Source organism: Bactrocera oleae, chromosome 2 (assembly GCF_042242935.1).
Source record: "Bactrocera oleae isolate idBacOlea1 chromosome 2, idBacOlea1, whole genome shotgun sequence".
Classification (NCBI taxonomy): domain Eukaryota; kingdom Metazoa; phylum Arthropoda; class Insecta; order Diptera; family Tephritidae; genus Bactrocera; species Bactrocera oleae.
Window position 1 is genome coordinate 78,371,660 of NC_091536.1, and position 18,572 is coordinate 78,390,231.

Genomic DNA, 18,572 nt, shown 5'->3' on the forward strand with positions numbered 1-18,572 from the left:
GCACAAAGCAAAAAACAATTCGGTTTAAGCACTGCAACAAAAGCGTCGAAAAGGTGAGCAGCTATTAACCCCACATTGGCAAGGTCTCCCACGGTGTTTTTGTATGTGTACATATGTCGGTGTGCGCTTAAATGGCGCATGCAGCATCCACCTGCTGCTGAGTGTTGTTGTTGTTGGCTATTTTGTTGCACCATTTAGCTGGCATTTACCGTACAAATGTCAAGGGGCAAATGTTGCTGCCTGCTGCCGTGCAACAGCGCATGCAGGAGCACCCTTTCACACAGTGCGCCAAAATGCAAATGCAATGCTTCGCTGCAGGTTACCCCTCTTTCGTTTATTCGTTGGAAAGTTGAATGTTTTATTGAGTGGTACTACAGGTTTCCCGTTTCAAAACTGCGCCTATGTTCAGATCATCTATGTGCGTTTGTATGTATGTGTGCTTGAATTCGAGTACACAGCTTGGCTGTGAGAGTGATTCGAAAAAGTAATAAATATATATATATATATTTCTTTTTTTTGAATAAGCATTAATTATTTACAAAGAAATTTTACAAGATTTTTTTTTTCGAAAAAAAGAAATTACTTTCGAAGCCGAAATTTGAAACATTGACTTCTAGAGAGTTTTCGTCGAGCCTCTATTTGTATTCATTGTTCTATATAAACATCTGAGCAAAATCGAATTTTCAATACACTTGTTACTGGGATGGATTTCAGTGCCTTCAGCGAATTTTTTTTTTCTGTTTCGGCTCATTTTTCGAGCGCCGTTCACTTAGTTGTTAGAGAGTTTCGACGTCACATTTATTAATCCACATCTCGTCACTATTAATAATACGTGTGTACGCTCCTCAGCTACATTGTCAAGCATCTCTTTTGCGACAACTACAAGACGACATTTTTGCGAAAGATTGAGGTCTTTTGACACGGGTCTAGCATTTACACGTTTTATACCCAAAACTTTAACCATAAGAGATGTTGAGGTCCTCTGCTATATCTCTGTTGACAACGCGACGATTTACTGGCACTGTTTCTTTGACTTCTTCGATGTTATCGTCATTAACAGAAGTCTATGCCTGACTCACATGAGGCAAATTTTCGATGACCTCATGATCTTCATTAAATGCTCTATTCTGCTCAAATACTTGTATTCGTAATAAAGAAGACTTCCCAAAAGACTTCTGAAACATTTTCAACGTTTCCGTAAGAAAACTATATCACTGGTGATTTTTCAAACATCTTTCTAAGCCATTTTGCGTTATTTTTGGAGTAATATATGGCATTTTCAGTTAATTTTCATTTCCGCTTAACTTGGGCATCATTAATCTCACTATTCTCTCCAATATCTTGCAATTAATTAAATTTTTTTACAAATTTTTTAAGATTTGCTTTAACATTTTATCAAAACCCGATCTTCGGGTCATCGAAATAAATAACATCTTTTTATATGCACCTAGCACCTAACACTTCTAGTTACCCTCCCTCTTCGTGCTCTGAACTTACTTTTAGATGACAACGAATACAAAAATGTAATTCCTAGCAGCAAACGGGGTCACAGTAACTGATAAAATAAGTGAAAAGAATTAAATATTCATACCATATTATTTTTTTATAAAACCAAAACGGTTTCACTATCTTCTTTTTCTAGACCCTTTTGTAACATATACATAGTTTTGTTGCATTTTTCGTATACAATTCATTGCATTATAAAAGAATGCAAATATTAATTTTATAAAAAAAAATATATTTGACGCTGCCTACATTGAGGCGCTTTACTAAGCACAGTTCAGCGAAGCCACACACCCAAAACGTTGATAATAAAATTAATAATTTTGATTGAAGTCAACAAGCTTAAACTTTGTATATTTCTTTCAGGATTTTTTATCGTATGTCACGACAAATTAATTTTTTTAAATTTTTGCAAAAATGGAAAACTCTATTAAAGTAGTAAAAGCAAATTACTCTGTCACTCTCAGAGTTTTTCTTCTGAAACCGAATTATTACAGTGAGTCAGTACCCAAATTTACAACAACAACGGTTATGATTTATGCTTTAACCACAATACCTGTTATAAAAGATTACTTCGATATACTCATTATAGAGACAGAACAACGCAACAAGCATTATGCAGATTTAACTAGCCTATAGAGAAAAGCCTTTTAGTGTCAGTCTATGATATCAGGGAAATACAAATTAAAGCATTATATATTAATTTTTTATGTATAAAAAAATACTATCTGTAACACTTGTATATTATTGAATAATAACTTTATGCTTGTGCACATGCCGTTATGTTAGTTCCAGTTATTTTTATTAATTTAGTTAGAATCTCATTAGTAACGCTATCGTCACCTATTTCGCCTGGTTTTTTTTTTTCAAATGAATAAAGAAATGTTTTCAGCAAGTACTTTTATGAAAGCCTTTAAAAACGTTTAAAACTAAAGCACCTGTAACGTTTTTTTATAGACATCAAATTCAAACGAAAGCCGCAATTGTTTTATTACTTACCCTTAGTAATATTTTCGAGAGACTCACAGGTGCATGAAAAATTGAGTTAATAGACGACTTCAAATATACTTTATAACTTTAGAAATATTATATAATCTCATTTAAAAATCTGGGACCACCTTTTACAGGTTTTTTTTAAGGTACCTCAGTGAGCTCTTCAAATATAGTAATTTTTTTTTGCTGTAAAAAAACAATTTTTTAAAACAATTCAGTGAAACTAGAAACATTTGGTGGAGCTACTTTCATTATTGAGTTTATACTATAAGCATATACCTTTACGAGTACAAATGTACCTGACAGAAATTTATTTTCAAAACAACTAAAGTAAGCTCATATTATTCAGGAGAGTAAATCTGGGAACACACGTACCCTCCTAATACGAAATAACAGAATTGAACATTAAGCGAGATTATCACCTAGCTAAAGAAAGTAGCTAAAAGTTGAGATGCAAACATGCACGAACTTTCTGCTCCATTGTCCAGCTTTTGCAAGACTGAGATTGAACATCTCGACGAAATAGTCTGAATCGATATTAGGATTTTTGAGAGTATTTAGTACCTATACTTAGGAGCGTTTAGGGATCACAATTCACCGCCACTTTCAGCTGTTCAAGTGGGGTTCGTTTCTGGATCGACCGTTTTACCTAACCTATCTGCGTACACGTCTTTTGGGCACGTTAAAACGTAAGAAGACAACCGATGTAATCGGGACAAAGGTTGCCTCTCTTTCGGCTTTCCAGCAATTCAACTATGATCAGGCATCCAGTACATTTGATACAGTGTTTCTTCAATATCTTTTACCCGCTTGAGAAAATACATTTTCTGCAAAATAGGCCTCCGTGTCGGCGATAACCCCCACATTCCGACTAAAATTTCTTATCGGTGAGTGACTTTTAACACCAGTTCTCTTAGATTCTTGGTAAGATAATGAAACGAAATAAAGAGAAATCATAAGACAAAGAGAAGTAAGTTTTTACCAAAAATAAAATAAAAATTCTGAAAATAGTCTTAAATATACATTAAAAATTAAATTTTCCAAGCGTTTATTGCTAAAACCGTAGACTGTTGTACGGGGAAAATGTATACACTATGCATACATATAGTTATAATAATCACGACTCCAACGAGTACATGATACTCTAATAAATTAAGAAAAATACACTAATAAATTGCTCATGCATTTCCTACTGACCCTAACGCCGCCTCAGTCATACAAATTGATTTCAGCACAGTCGTGTCGTCAGCAGTGACATCGCGCTACGCCAAGAAAGTGGTCAAGTGCAAGAACGAACGACGAAAAAAAGCATGAAAACCAACAAGTGAAATAAAACAAAAGACAAAAAGCACACGACCGACTAAATGGGTGCCGATTAAGCTTGAAGATCCGCGCATTCGACGAGCGCCACAAATGATCATCAGCAAAGCAGGAGAGTGACCGAACGAGAGAGAAACAAACAACAACAAGAAAAGAATAACAGAATTATTATGATGCAAATGTGTATATGAGTACAACAACAACTACGGCAACATAAGCAGACTAAGCAGGGCTATCGAGTACAACAACAACATCTTACTAATGACTAGCAAGACAGCATACTTTTACTGCCCAAATACGCTGACGAACCTTTTCGCTTTGCGGACATCCATAATGATCGTCACAGCCGAGCGGAGGAACGCAAAGGTAAACCGGCAACGCCGCAATACAACAACAACATGCACAAATTTGTGTATGTGTATGTATATAAATGCAATAACAACAAGCAGCTTGTAGACAAGCAATCGAATGCCAATGAAAACAATGAGCTCTCCGCTTTGGTCAGATCTCAGCTGAAACGATCGACGAGGTAGTCGAATCCGAACCTTCGACGCTACCACAAGTTGACTGCGCTGTGCTTTTGGTGCTGCTGGCTATTGCATTGTTGTTGTTCTTCGATTTTTTTCTCACAAAGTACAGGCCAAATCTCGATAGTACGCTTGAAACGCGGTGTACGCTACACGCTTCGGTCAGATTGCAAATTGAAACAACAGTGGGCGGTTAACTAGTGTGAAGCGCTGCGCGACGTAACTCCAACGCAACCAAATAAACGGAAAATTTTTCAAAAATAAAAAAAATAATTGATGTTTATAATTGAATTGTGTGTCGCAGAGATTACTTTGGAAGAGTGAATTTAATCGAAATGCTGAGCGTATAACTCAAGCATATGAATTAGATGCGAAGTCAGAAATGAAAAAAATAATACAAAACCAACTAAGTGCTGATTAAAAAGAGATAGCTGTGAATTTGACAACCATATATTGTTATACGTATGTATGTGTAATCGTTTAAAGTTGGAAAAAAATAATTGAAAATATAAAGGAGCAAAAAAGACAGCAAAGGTAAACACTTATATTTTCAAATACATACTTATATCACATAAACCAAGTGAAATTATAAAAATAATATACTTATATAATTAGTAGAAAGAAAAATATTAATTTTATTTTTATTCCAATCTGGCAAGGTATAAAACACTTCACATCGCAATTTTTAATTTTGTTTTTTTTTAATATGCCAATGCTAAGCTTATGCAGATTCATTTAGTTTTCTACTGTTTTAAGTTTTTTTAATTTTCTCCAACTTTTCTTTTGCCTCTAAAAATCAATTTAAGTCGAAATAAAATGCAAATCAAATTCAATTAATTAACTGTAGGTAAATATAAAAAAAATGGGAAATGCTCGCATGTTAAAAATTAATTTCTATCAAGCGCGTGAAAACGCATTTATAAAAAGTATATACATGAAAAGAATTAAGAATAATTTTTATTAGCAAATATTATATTGTTTTTGGGCAAAATCAAGTTTAAAAATGATTTTTTTTTCGTAGTTATTACTTCAGAAATTTTGAAGTGATTTTTTATAACTTTTAAGGTAGTTAATTATTTTTTTTGATTAGATATATAGTGAAATTTTATGGAAGATGTATTTCACTATTTATAAAATAAAATATTATGTCCCTTGTGTGTTTTCAATTCTTCATACCTCATCATTTTTTCGAAGGAAGTTTTCCGAAATATGTTTAACTCTTATGGTATTACTGTAAATGCTCGGTAAAATGTTGACAAGATCTAACAAATTACAAAAAAAAACGACAATACACTTCAGAAATACAAAAGATTCCTGACAAGAACTTTCATCGTTCAGTTTGTATGGCAGCTATTTGCTACCGTGATCCGATATGAACCATTATATTGGAGATTGCATCATTACCTTAGGCAATAATTCATGTCTTGAAGATACCTCGTTAAATGAAAAAACTTTCTATACAAGCATTATATTCCGATCGTTCAGTTTGTATGGCAGCTATATGATATAGTGATTCGATATCGGCAGTTCCGACAAATGAGCGCATTTCAATAGGCAAGTAATTGTTCATGGCTCGTTTGTAATTTCATCTTGTAGAAGCTGCACTTTATAAGTCGTATTTTTATTAGAGAAGTCAAGTCCAATACCCTATATATTGTTATGGCATATGGTATATTATTCAACCAGAAAGTGATAATCACCAGTTGTGTCTACGAATGAGTGTTTGAAACTTTTAAGAAAACACACGGCTACTTAATTTATTTTAAGCGCTCAATAAAGAGATTACAACTTTTTGAAAAAAAACAAAAATAACAGCTTATCAAAATATAATAGACCGCATTAGAATTAAGACCTCTGTGGATCTTTTCAGAGTTCTTTAATATTGAAATATGGAATTACGCTTTATCGTCGTGCTTAACAGGCACTTGACGCACAACAGATCGGCATAAAAACCGCACATGATCACGTGTCGAATTGTAACCCGTTAACCCGCTGATTGGTGATAACAATGTACAGTATTCAGCTTGTTTATTGTCACATTTCAAACTTATATTGTTCGTAAGTCAATTTATTCTGTTTTATAATTTGTTTTAGTTGTTATCACAATTGCCCGATCATTTGTCGCTGATCACAGCACTTTTGGCGCACTCTCAGCGGTTTTTGATGTGGCTTCAACACGCGACTGACTCACATGTTAGATTAGTGACAACTCAGAAATGGAATGGGAATTTGGAATGCAATTAATTCACACTTCAAAAACTTTTGCCCATATATGTAAATATATATTTTTTCGGTATATATCTAATGTAAAAGCCAACCAAGCACTTTTCTTTTAAAACAAACAATTTGGTTTCTGCCTAGAATTAACTGTTTATAGATGTTTTTAAGCAATTAAGACCATATATATCAGTTGAGCTGTCAGCACACTACACTATTATACCTCGTAAAGCCTTATAAACTGGTAGTCTCAATAGGCTCAGTTTTAGCTTTAGGTAGAATCAGATATTAAGCCCACGATTCCTCAAGTTTTCTTTAAGTACTAATCTATATAAGAACAAACTTAAAAATATCAACAACTCAAGCCGGTAATTGAAGATTAACCCTCCATACGATTAATAACTAATCGCAGACCTAATGAAACCATATTGACAAAAATCAAACATTTCGCACTAACCTGGTTTAAAAGTATTCATACCAAAGGAGCTTTGCTTGACCTTAACAAACACATTGTCAATCACACTATTATATTCATACAACTTGAACATATTTCATTCGCACTTTGAAGAGAGGTTATAAATTTGTCACTTCGGTCGAAGCTTAGTTCGTCTCTAATTAGCACATTTTTTTAAATACAAAGAAATTTGTATAGGTATATAACAGAATTATTTTTAGTTGACCCAACACCTTCAATACAGTTGCCTTAACAATGTCTGTAGAGTGTTTTGTAAAACCAAATTCAGCACCTTTTCCATTTCTAGCGATAACATAAAGTCAATCACTTGCTTAACGGTTTCTTCGCACTGAATATTTTTCATTTATAAATATGTATGCCTTGTCTATATACACCCTCAATGAAGCATGAAATTAGTTTAAAACTTCTTGACTTTAAATTAACTGGTCCGAAAAAGACCAAACGTGTAGCATTCATAATTGGACTATTTATTGAGTTATTATAATTGATGTCAACGACGGACAAGTAATACAGTTAAGTACACTGCCGGTTATGTTTAGATATATCTACTTTTTTCTGATTTCATTACACTATAGTGTCATATTTTTTTTTATTTTTTAAGTTGTTAGTTTTATTACCGAACTAGCATTTTTTTGGCTGTTTTTTTTTTACTAGGTTGAGTCAAGAAACATATCAGTTCGGAACTAGAACATTCTAACTAAAATCCTACAAGTCAAAAAACAACCAAACTTCTACTCATTTTGGGGAGAATTGACACCCAAAGGGATCATAGTTATGTGAGTATCAATTTAAAAAAAAATATATATTCTAAAGACCTAAACTAAGCATCACATTCGCAAAATATCTCCTACTTCTGAACATTACAATCGGCTGACTAGTTTGGCTTGCGACTCAGACTAGTTGTAAAGCGGTTAATAACTAGTTCATTTTACTACAGGTTATATACGTACATATTTCTGTAGGTATGTTTGTATATTAGTGGAAAAAAGACAAGAGGTGCGCTCTATGTTTTAATTAGTCAAGTGAAAAATAAAAGAGCGATTTGACTGCAAAATTGCAAATAACTGTGCCGTGGCATGACTATATAGCCGAGAAAAAGGTGGTAGTCAAAGCTTTGCGTTTTATTTACAAGCATTTAGTGCAGCCTAATATCGGTTTGAGCGGGGTCTTGTGTATAATGACGACAGAAACTTTTAAATTTTCCATCAGCATCAAGCTAAAAATTAGGAGCGAATATTAAAAAAAATTTATAAAAAATAATACAAATTTTATTCAAGATGGTAATCCAATTGCTATTCTTAACAGTATTATTTTTATGTTTCAAATTATTACTTTTTTTTCAAATATGAAATGTGAAATATTTTTTTAACCCTAACTACAGTTTGACAAATTTGAAAAAATGTGTAACCAACTCAAAACAAAAAGTACAAAAAATGGTGTAACTACACAAAAAAGTAATTACTTGCTTATGCAACAAAGGTATTTATCAAACTCGTAGCGTTCACACTTCAGCTGTGACTGCAAATGCATGTCGGAAAGTGGTAAAGTGGCGATATGCGCCACGATTAAAGTTAATTGAAAGATCACACGCTGCAATAATAAATAGAAAATTAATTTAGCAACGCGTCGACAAATACAAAATGTTAGCACAATAATCATAATCGAATTATTGTAATTTCTGCAATTAAAATTTTTTTTAACAAAAATATTAGAGCATTGAAAAATAAATATACATTTGATGATACCAAACGAAAGTATATAATTTTGTGGAATTTCATAACGTTTGTATTGCAAATGCGAATGTATTGCAAAGTTGCTGAAACAAAAATAATTGATTTCCAACCACTGAACAACAATATGATATTATCTCAGTCACATGACATGCTCGTTATGTGTTAAAATAGTTTCTACAGCGAAAACATTTAGCAATTAAAAACAACTAATAAATAGAGGAGGTAAATGTTAGCATTTGCACTGAATGTTAAGCAATTGTAAAAAAAAAATTCATATGACAATGTTTTGGTAAAATTTGCACACCTTTTAGTCAAAAGTTAAATGTAGTCGTAGCAAAGCTTTTAAAAATACTTTATGTATGGAAAATGTTTCTAATCAAACATCTAAAATATACAAAGTTCCACTTAGAACTACTAGCAGACAAATAGGAATGTATTGCATCATCACAACAATTTCTGGCTATTTTTAAATTTAAATGTAGACACATATGTATTTTCTAAAACACTACGACACCACTAGCATTTCAACAAATGAATAACAACGTAATTTCCGCTAAATGAGCGCGTTCACCCACTCCCAAGATCCAACGACCTAACCAAAAAAAAAAACATATAATTATAATCCTCACTGACCGCCTTGGCCCTGGCGATTATTGTATTCTTGCCAACGAAACGAACTAACATGCAGACTATTTCAAAGTGGTAAATGTAATATGTGTTTTTTTTTCTACACGCCCAGTAAGCGAATTAGTAAGAAAAGTGCTCGTCAGACTGATCGTTAAAATATAATATATGGTACCTTATAGGCTTTTTGACGTTTCGTTCTGGGTGTTACAAACTTGTTTAGGGTATACAAATATATTTTAAAATTCTTAGTAATTTTATATAATAAGAAGAAACCCTTATTTCAACTAAAAATAAAAATAAAAAAAACCTACAATTTTCAATCAAAATGTCTCATATCAAAATTTCAGATTTAAACGATAAAAAAGTCAGTAGGCTTTATGTTTCTTGAAATCTCTACGTACCGATGGTATAAAAATTATATACTATGGTAAATTGGCCAAAAATAAAAGGTTTCGATTTTAAATCAAGGTTTCCTTCTTAATATTTTAAATTTAAAGAAATACAGTACTTCTGGGGCATAAGAAGGTAAATTTGACGCCAAACCACGTGCTAGAAAAAAAATTTTGGTACAAGATAAAAATAAAAATTCCAGACAATTGGTTATTTGAATTTTTCACATTAATTTTGAGGTTATGTGAAAAAAAAATCTTTTTATTACCTACAATATTGCCACATAACCTTTTTCGATAGAACTCGAAGTTTTGGCGGAGATAAACCGTTTCTAACCTCTAAAAGGTCAACCAATATAGGTTTTATCCTACTATAATTTTTTTTGTTTTCAAAAATTATTTACCCTGCTCTAAAATTTTTTAAATTAAAAAGAACTTGTTCGTAAAAATTATTTATATATTAATGCATATACATATGCACATATTTTATTTTTATAAAATCTTTTTATGTTTTTTATTTTATTAATTCTTTATTATATTTAATTAAGTTATTATTTTTTATGAGAAACTAATTTTTTATTGTGAATAAATAATTCTTTATCAAAAACTGAAATGAAAATAATAATATATATTAAAATAGTTTATATATATTTAGTAAATAAAGTTTAAAGCAATTTTCAACATTTTTCTATTTTCTATGAAATTTTTAATCGTAAAGTAAATATGTACTAAGAAATACTCACCCCACTGCTCACTGGGTACACTCGATGGTATAAATATATACTTTGTGTCTATGTTGCCTGGCTGTCTGCCAGCAGATCTTTGTCTCGTGCGCCCAAGTCGCAATAAAAAAATAATAAGTAGCAGAAAAAACAAAACAATATTGAAGAAATTTCTGCTATAAAATAAACAAAAGTCGAAGTATTAATTTAAACAATGGCATGCACTTCACTTAATTGCCCAACAAGCGCTTCAACAGCTGATCACAGTTGCGGCATACTCAATATATTATATAATACTATACACTCACATAGCTAACATACATACATACGTACAAAGTTCATGTGCAGCAACAAAATATGTATGAATATATTTTAGTAAACAAAACTCGAAATGTCGCTGAAAGTGTTAATTGCTGCACACTCCTTCCTTATTCTTTGTTGACTTTGCTTTTGAATTTTCCGTTGCCTTTATTTCTTATTTACGTTTTTGTTTTTTTAATTTTATTTTATCTTTGCATTTGTTTTGCTATTTCTTCTAGCTATTTTTGCTTTCACTCTTTGCACAGTATTTTAATGGCGCCATGCAATGCACTTTGTCGCCAATTAATAATGGTCGAATATGTTGTGCATTTCATTGCTTCCGACAAAGCGCTATCGGTCCCAGACTCGTGCAAATGAAACAACGTGTTACATAAATTAGTAGAAAAGAAAAAGATGCAAACAAAGGTTCCTTTATTCAGTCAATTTGACATATGTACATGCAGTTAGGTTTTACATAGTATACATACATATATACAAACATGAATATTCTTTCGCTTGAAACTCTGTAAAATAGATTCTAAGACACCTCTAAGAAAGGTTTAATTTTTTCTTTCTGATAACAAAAAGAAATAGAAAACTATAAGGCGGAGGATCTTCCCGTTACAACTAAGAGCTCATACTTGGAGAAACTTTCTTAGAGGTGGCTATCATCCAATTTTTCAGAGTACCAAACGGTTTTCGGACCCACCCTATTACTTATACATACATATCTATCATATATATATGTAACAAAACAGTTTGATCAGTACATATCTGGTGCTATGAACCTTTATTATCTTTATCTACTTATAAGCGCATTTTATATGCCTTATATTTCATGTGGATCTTTGTTTGCCTAGGAAGATCCAGTTTCTTATATTGTTGGGAGGCACTATTATTAGACTGTGCAATATTTTATCGGTTTTTGTTGGAAGTGTTAAAAAATATGCAATAAACGCTAAATTTGAAATACGTTCAAAAAGTAAGTAGAATTTTTTGTTAACACTTCCAAATCTTAACATTTTTCTTCTAATCTGAAAATCTTTTGTAATAGGAACGCAATTCAAAATTAAGTTCTTGCATTGATGCAGCTTCAATATTTTCAATGTTACCAAATCTTCGTTCTTTTAGGGGTCTCAACTGATTTGACGAGTTTGACTTTTATGGGCATAAACTTGACTACTTTAATGTTAGCTCGGGGCCTAGCGTTGGCATCTTCCTCAGATCCCGCTTGGAAAAACCATAAATTTACGACGTATTTCTCAATACTACCCTTTATAAATTCCAATAGAGTAAAAAGTAAAATTCCAATTGCTTTACCGGTGAAGTACGACTAATTTTAAAATTTAAAGTATATCGATAATTTTATACAAAACTATATATTTTAAAAATAAATCAAAAATTAGAGACTTTTTTATGCGCAAAGTGGTAGAGGTCACAGAAATGCTATTAATTTATTAAGAGATCCGAGAAATATAGATATATATATGTATAAACAATAATATATGTTATCAATTTTTTTTACGAATATTTTACGCATTTATTTATACTGCTTTTTTAATTCATAATATATATATTTAATAAAATTATAAAAAATAACGCATTTTGATTGATATTATTTTTAGTTTTTATAATTTTTTTATTATTAACGTATAAACTCTTATCTATTGGTTTAGCCTTTATATATATTTTTTATAGGTTAGGTCTTATATTTATATTCAAAATAAAAAAGTTCGCTGAGGGTATTAGCTTCAATGATTTCAACAATCGTATGCGTCGTAACTCAATTCTGATTTAATTTCAAAAATTGGTTATAAAAAGATTTTGTTTAAATGAAATGGTGTGACCATTTTGAATTAAATAAAGGGCGACATGAAGAAATCACGTGATTTCCTCAGGTTTTAAAATATTGATTTAAAAGTTTGCCTTTGCTCTCCAACAATTTGTCGCCGATATTAAACCACTATAACACATAGCTAACAAAGAAACTGACCGATCAAAACCAAGATAAAAATCTTCATAAAATATCGATTTTTCTTACTGAATAATCTTAATTGAACTTCCAGGTTATTTATATCAAACAATCTGGCTAGAAGGAACTAGATTTCCGTTAGATGCAAACCGTTTTCAGATTTAGTTATGCATATACTTGCAACAAAATGTAATTGTGAAGGGTATTATAGCTTCGGAACAGCTTTTTTCTTGTTTTTTTTTAATTCCAGTAAAATTATTTTTTTCGGAGTAGGTTTTATGTAAATCAAAAAATTAATAGGTTCTATTACTGAAACAATAAGATATTGAGTTCCAGTAGCAAATAAACTGTTTCTTCTTTGTGACATAAAAATGAAAAATTATACAAAACTGTTTGTGATTTGTAAACATTTGTTACAAAAATATTATAATATATAATTTTGTCTTTCCTCTGATTCACATAGCCTGCTTAAAAGAATGTAAGCACCTTTTTTAGCAAACATTTTTATAGTATTCAAATGCGTTAAAAATGGGAAAGCGAAAACTTAGTATGCACATGTATTTTCAAATCCAACTAAAAAATAATGACGTCTTTACTTCATTCAATCACAAGCATAAAAAATATTTATTTATAAATAAAAAGCATGCGTATAGAAAATTGACCTCATACGTCACCTTCAAGACTATTATTTACTTGTGTCAATAAACCGAAATTTTTTTATTTTTTTAGTTTTTGACACCTTTTATCTGACTTTGTTTAAATATTCAATTCTCACAATTTCATTCACTTTCTTTATTAAAACTTGTCGTCAGTCGCCTGCGACATATTTTCAATGTATTTCGTTGATCTCAGAACAAAGGCAACTTTTTGCATCAATTTGCACGATTTCTTTAAAACTTGAGCCGGGATATACTATACTATAAATACTTTAAAATTCGTAGTACTTAAATAAATAAAAAGAGCAAATCACTGTTCTTATTCTAAAGAAACGCATAAAACAAGTGTTTGAAAGTCTTGAATGTGTTGTTTCAGAAAATCAAAAATTAGAAATTAAATTAAATAATTAACTAAACACAATTTTTTTCAAATCGAATTGCAGAAATTAACTGTGAATTTTTTACCAAACAAAAAAAACAAGAATTATCAGCATTTAAAAAAAATTTCCATTATCATCCTTTACTGCTTTTTATCAATATTTACAGCTCCGCCATCTTATTAGGGGTAGGTAATATAGTGGTAAGTAAGTGTATACTATACTCTTGTAGCACAGCTTAAATTTTTCAATTACTATTAATATTATTACGTTAACTTTAACACTTAGACAAAACCATTTAATTGCTGCAATTAAAAATTCAGTTTCGTAGTTTAAATATAATTGAGTTTCATTATGCCGTGAATTATTTGTCGTTTGTTTAACTAAATCGGCAATAATAATTATTTTGTCAGTATTAAAAATATACCTATTATCAGTAACAGTTTACTTTATATGCATAAATTTGTATAACCTAGCAGGGGTATATTAGGTGTAGTAAAAAGATATCCATTATTTTTGCATCAAATTGAAGGCTTTAATTACCATAGTTAAAATGATCCGATTTAGGTCAAATATGCGCCGTTTTGTTCGATAAATTGTTGCCATTATATGGGTAATTTCATTATGACTCTCTTAGAAGCATTCGTTAATATTGGAAAAAAATTGAGACAGTCGAATTTCACAAACCTCTCTTAAAGCGAATTCTTCACAAGCAAAATTGTTCGCCATGGACGGGAACAGATAGTAATCACTTGGAGCCAGGTTCGGACTATAAGGTGGATGCACAAGAACCTCCCAACCAAGCTCCTGGAGCTTCTGGCGAGTCACTATCGATGTGTGTGACCTGCGGTGTATAGATGGGACACAATTCCACTCCTATTGGCCAAAGCTGGCCGCTTCTGGGCGATTGCTTCCTTCAGACGGTCCAATTGTTGACAGAACACTTCCGAGTTAAGAGCTTTGCCGTATGTAAGCAGCTCATAGTAGATAATTCCCTGCCGATCCCACCAAATACAAAGCAAAGCCTTCCTGGCTTGGCCACCGTTTCCGCCGGCTCACCGCGTTTCGACCACGACCGTTTTCAATTGACGTTGTCGTGAGTGATCCACTTTTCATCAACTGCTTTAGAAATGGATCGATTTTGTTACGATTCAGCAGCGATTCGCAGATGAAAATTCGGTGCATGAGGTTTTCTGCGTTAACTCGTGTAGCACTCATACATCGAACTTCTTTTCGAACAACTCGACATTATCTATGATTTTACCGACATTTTTGCCGGAAATCGAGATAAACTGTTTAAGCCCTTAAATATTCCTCCACTCCGCGCCTTACTCTTTCCGATCTTAGATCGCCCGGAAATTATTTTTCTTTATATTTTTGTTACTCTATCTTTTTTCTTTAACAGTTTACGATTTTCACAGGCTTCGACCCTGGTCTATGTAGACTGCTTCATTCCATATTAACTAACCTTAATTCGACTTGAAAGTTACTTTTATCAAAGAACGGGGCAAGAAAGAACTAAAAAATTATTTTACGTTTTAAGGCAATATAAAGAGACGTATATGAATATATTCATTAAAATTTGAATCAATTTACTGTTACAAAAGTTTCCCTCAAAAGGTCAAAAGTGTCTCAAAACTTATAATAAACTTATAAAGAGTCTGCAGAAGCTTTAAATGCATAGTTCACTCTAATATAAAAAGAGCTAGACATGCTATATATTATTAGCAGTATTCAAGTACTATTCTTTCATATCCCTCACATTGCTGCACATTTTCCATATTGAATTCAGCTGCACATCAACACGCCCTGATAACAGAATTTTGAATCATTGGCATTAATAGATATACATAAGTATACACAAGTATTATGAATGCAAATAAATTAAGTGAAATCATCATAATTCATTTCGAGCTCATAAGCGATTAAATATGCAGCAAACAGAATACCAGTCTTCAATTGAAATTAAATTTTAAATCCACTAACCTTCAACGCCTCTTCGAGACACCGCAACTTTCTGTTTTATAATTTTTCCGGCGTCCAAACTGCAAATATAGCCCGCTAATTAATTAGAATTATAAATATATAAAAACAAATATATGTAAATGTATACTACATAATTTTCTTATAATCGAACATACCACCTTAGTATTTACAAGGTTCTTCAACAACTCTATAATTACAAGAGAATGAAAAAAATTTTGCTTTATTTATATGCAGTCATTAAGTTTTGCTTTGCTAAGCCGAAAACGATGATGAATGCGCAAATTGCATGCGAGCTTCTTTCCACACTTGCAGCGGTACGAGCATTTGCATGCACATTAGGAAGGGTCGGCGAATATATATTTGCAATTGCCATTAATGATGTTTATCATGAGTTTGAGAAAATATTAGCTGAAAACAAAAAAAAAACCGTTAAGTACTTATGACTTACTTAATAAGTAAAAAGCTGTTTTATGAAGAATTTTATATTCATTTTATCGGTCAGTTTGAATGGCAACTATATGCTATATATAGTGAGCCGACATGAGCAGTTTGTTCGGAGACTGTACCGTTGCCTTGCACAATAATCTATGCCGAATTTCGTGAGGATAAAAAGTCAAAAAAAATGTTTTCCTTAGAACGACTCGATTTTGATCGGTCAGTTTGCAGATATATGCTATAGTGATCGGATATAAGTAATTCCGACAAATGAGCAGCTTCTTGGGGTGAAAAAAACGTGTGCGTAATTTCAGATAGATATCTCTAAAACTGAATAACTTGTTCGCATATATACAGATAGACGGACAGAGAGACAGACGGACGTGGCAAAATCAACTCAGCTCGTCAAGCAAATTATTTATATATACACTTTATGGAGTCTCTTTCTGGGTGCTGCAAACTTCGTGGCAAATTAGTATACTATGTTCAGAGTATACAATTTTTCTTAGTGGAAGCCTTAAAATTGGTAAAGGCTAATATTTCGGTATAAATATTCTGTTATATCCCTTTCAAGTTTTGTTTTTCTTTTTACTAGAATGACACTTACCCCAACTAAGTTCAAAAAACTCAATATCACCTGAGAAAAAAGCTTCATTTTTCATAAAGTCAACCTTTCTTTTAATGGTTGTATTATTTTCTATATAAACAAAATACTCGTAATGTTATAATAAATAAAATAAAACTAAATTTTCTAAGTTTTGGAACCCTCCAAGCATAAAAATTGTTTTAAATACTTGTATCTACACATTTGTTTCCATTATCTGGAAACTGTCCCACCCTGATGTTCAGAATAACCGGCAACCAAACATTCTTGCAGATATGCTAGCATATGCCGCCTTTGGCTATGGCGCATACTGCCAAAGTTTAAAAATAACCACAACACATTTGGATGGTCAACAAGAATAGTTATGCGCACACACCCACCTGCACACGGTCACACATACCTACATACAATACAATATCACTTCCAGTTTATATAAAAGTTGCCGCAAGAGATGGCGTATAAATAAATCCATCAGGCGCTGAGCGAAGCGGAAGGGCAGTGGCGGCTATGAGAGAGAAGCGCACGAATAATTTGCACGTCTCGGCGGCAACAACAACATTCCACCAAATAACAAGTAACAACCAAGCGCAGTGGCCGCCGATTGCTATTTTCAGCTAAATTTTTGTTATCATTTTAGTGAGTGCGCGCTTTGTTATTGTTGTTGTTATTGTTTTGGGCTGCAGAAATTGTGCACGTTTCTCAAGGACGCTTGTACATGTGCTCCGTCGCCGTAGACAACTCGAACGCTTCAAATGCCATAGGCAATCTGCAACTTGTGCACGGCAGCATGTGTATGAAGCATGCAATAAGTACATAGTAGTGCATGCAACGAAGACGTGTGCGTGTGTGTGGCGTAGAAGCAGCTTTTGGGTGCGCGGCGTGGCAACGCAGTGTCAATGTCTGGCAACACTTAACTGGCGGTGAGATGTTGTTGAGTGGGGCTAAAAATAGCCTATGCCACAAATACTACCGGCCAATCAACAGAAAATATGATGATAACAACAACAACAACCATCACTGAGAATGAGAGAATGACTGAAGACAATATGCAAGGCTCAAAAATATAATAATGTAAAAAAGAAAAAACATAAGTTACCAACTATTGAGATACAATGACCGTGATGAACCGGTCGTTCATATGTATGTACCTATTTATATATATATAGATATGCAAGCATGCTCGTAAATAAACCAAGCACCAAGGCGGGCGTACGCTTGGCTCACGTGCGTGCCAACAGGTAAAAAGCGTGCTTCACTACACATACGTACATACAAATATATATACATACGAATACGCATATTCAACTTATATTAATGTATACATATATATAAGCCGTATACACGAGGGTAATCTGTAATCTGGTATTTAGACCACAAAAGGAATACGAAAATTTAGATAAAATGTAGATTTATTTCTCTACACAGTCTAATTTTAATCGATCGACTTTACACAGAGTTTTATAACTCGTCTATGCTTTGCCAAAGTCTGAAAAGTAGGCCGAAGTGTCGTCGAGAGCTCCCTTCTTCCATACAGATTTTTGTCCGAGTGACTTTTTGATGTATGGAAGCAAAAGTAGAATTCCAATAGCAATGGCGGAGGTGGAAGTCGCAGCGTTGCCATGGTGCAAAAACACTTTTTCTTCGACTAATTAATCAATTCAAGGTCGAGTTGGCGCAATAATTCGGCGTAATGGAGTCCTGCAAACCATTAACCCTCCTTCGGGTGGTCGATGTAG

At 32.6% G+C, this 18,572-nt stretch overlaps 1 protein-coding gene across 1 annotated transcript in view; it reads left to right on the top strand.

Annotated features, from left to right (window-relative positions):
- The first annotated feature begins 4,356 nt into the window (after nt 1-4,356).
- The window catches only part of LOC106614537 (sodium-coupled monocarboxylate transporter 1), a 107,985-nt gene continuing 93,769 nt past the window's right edge, over nt 4,357-18,572 (top strand). Inside the window, exon 1 of the mRNA XM_036368745.2 lies at nt 4,357-4,877. The gene's annotated coding sequence lies outside the window, so the exon portion shown is untranslated. The remainder of the gene's footprint in view (nt 4,878-18,572) is intronic.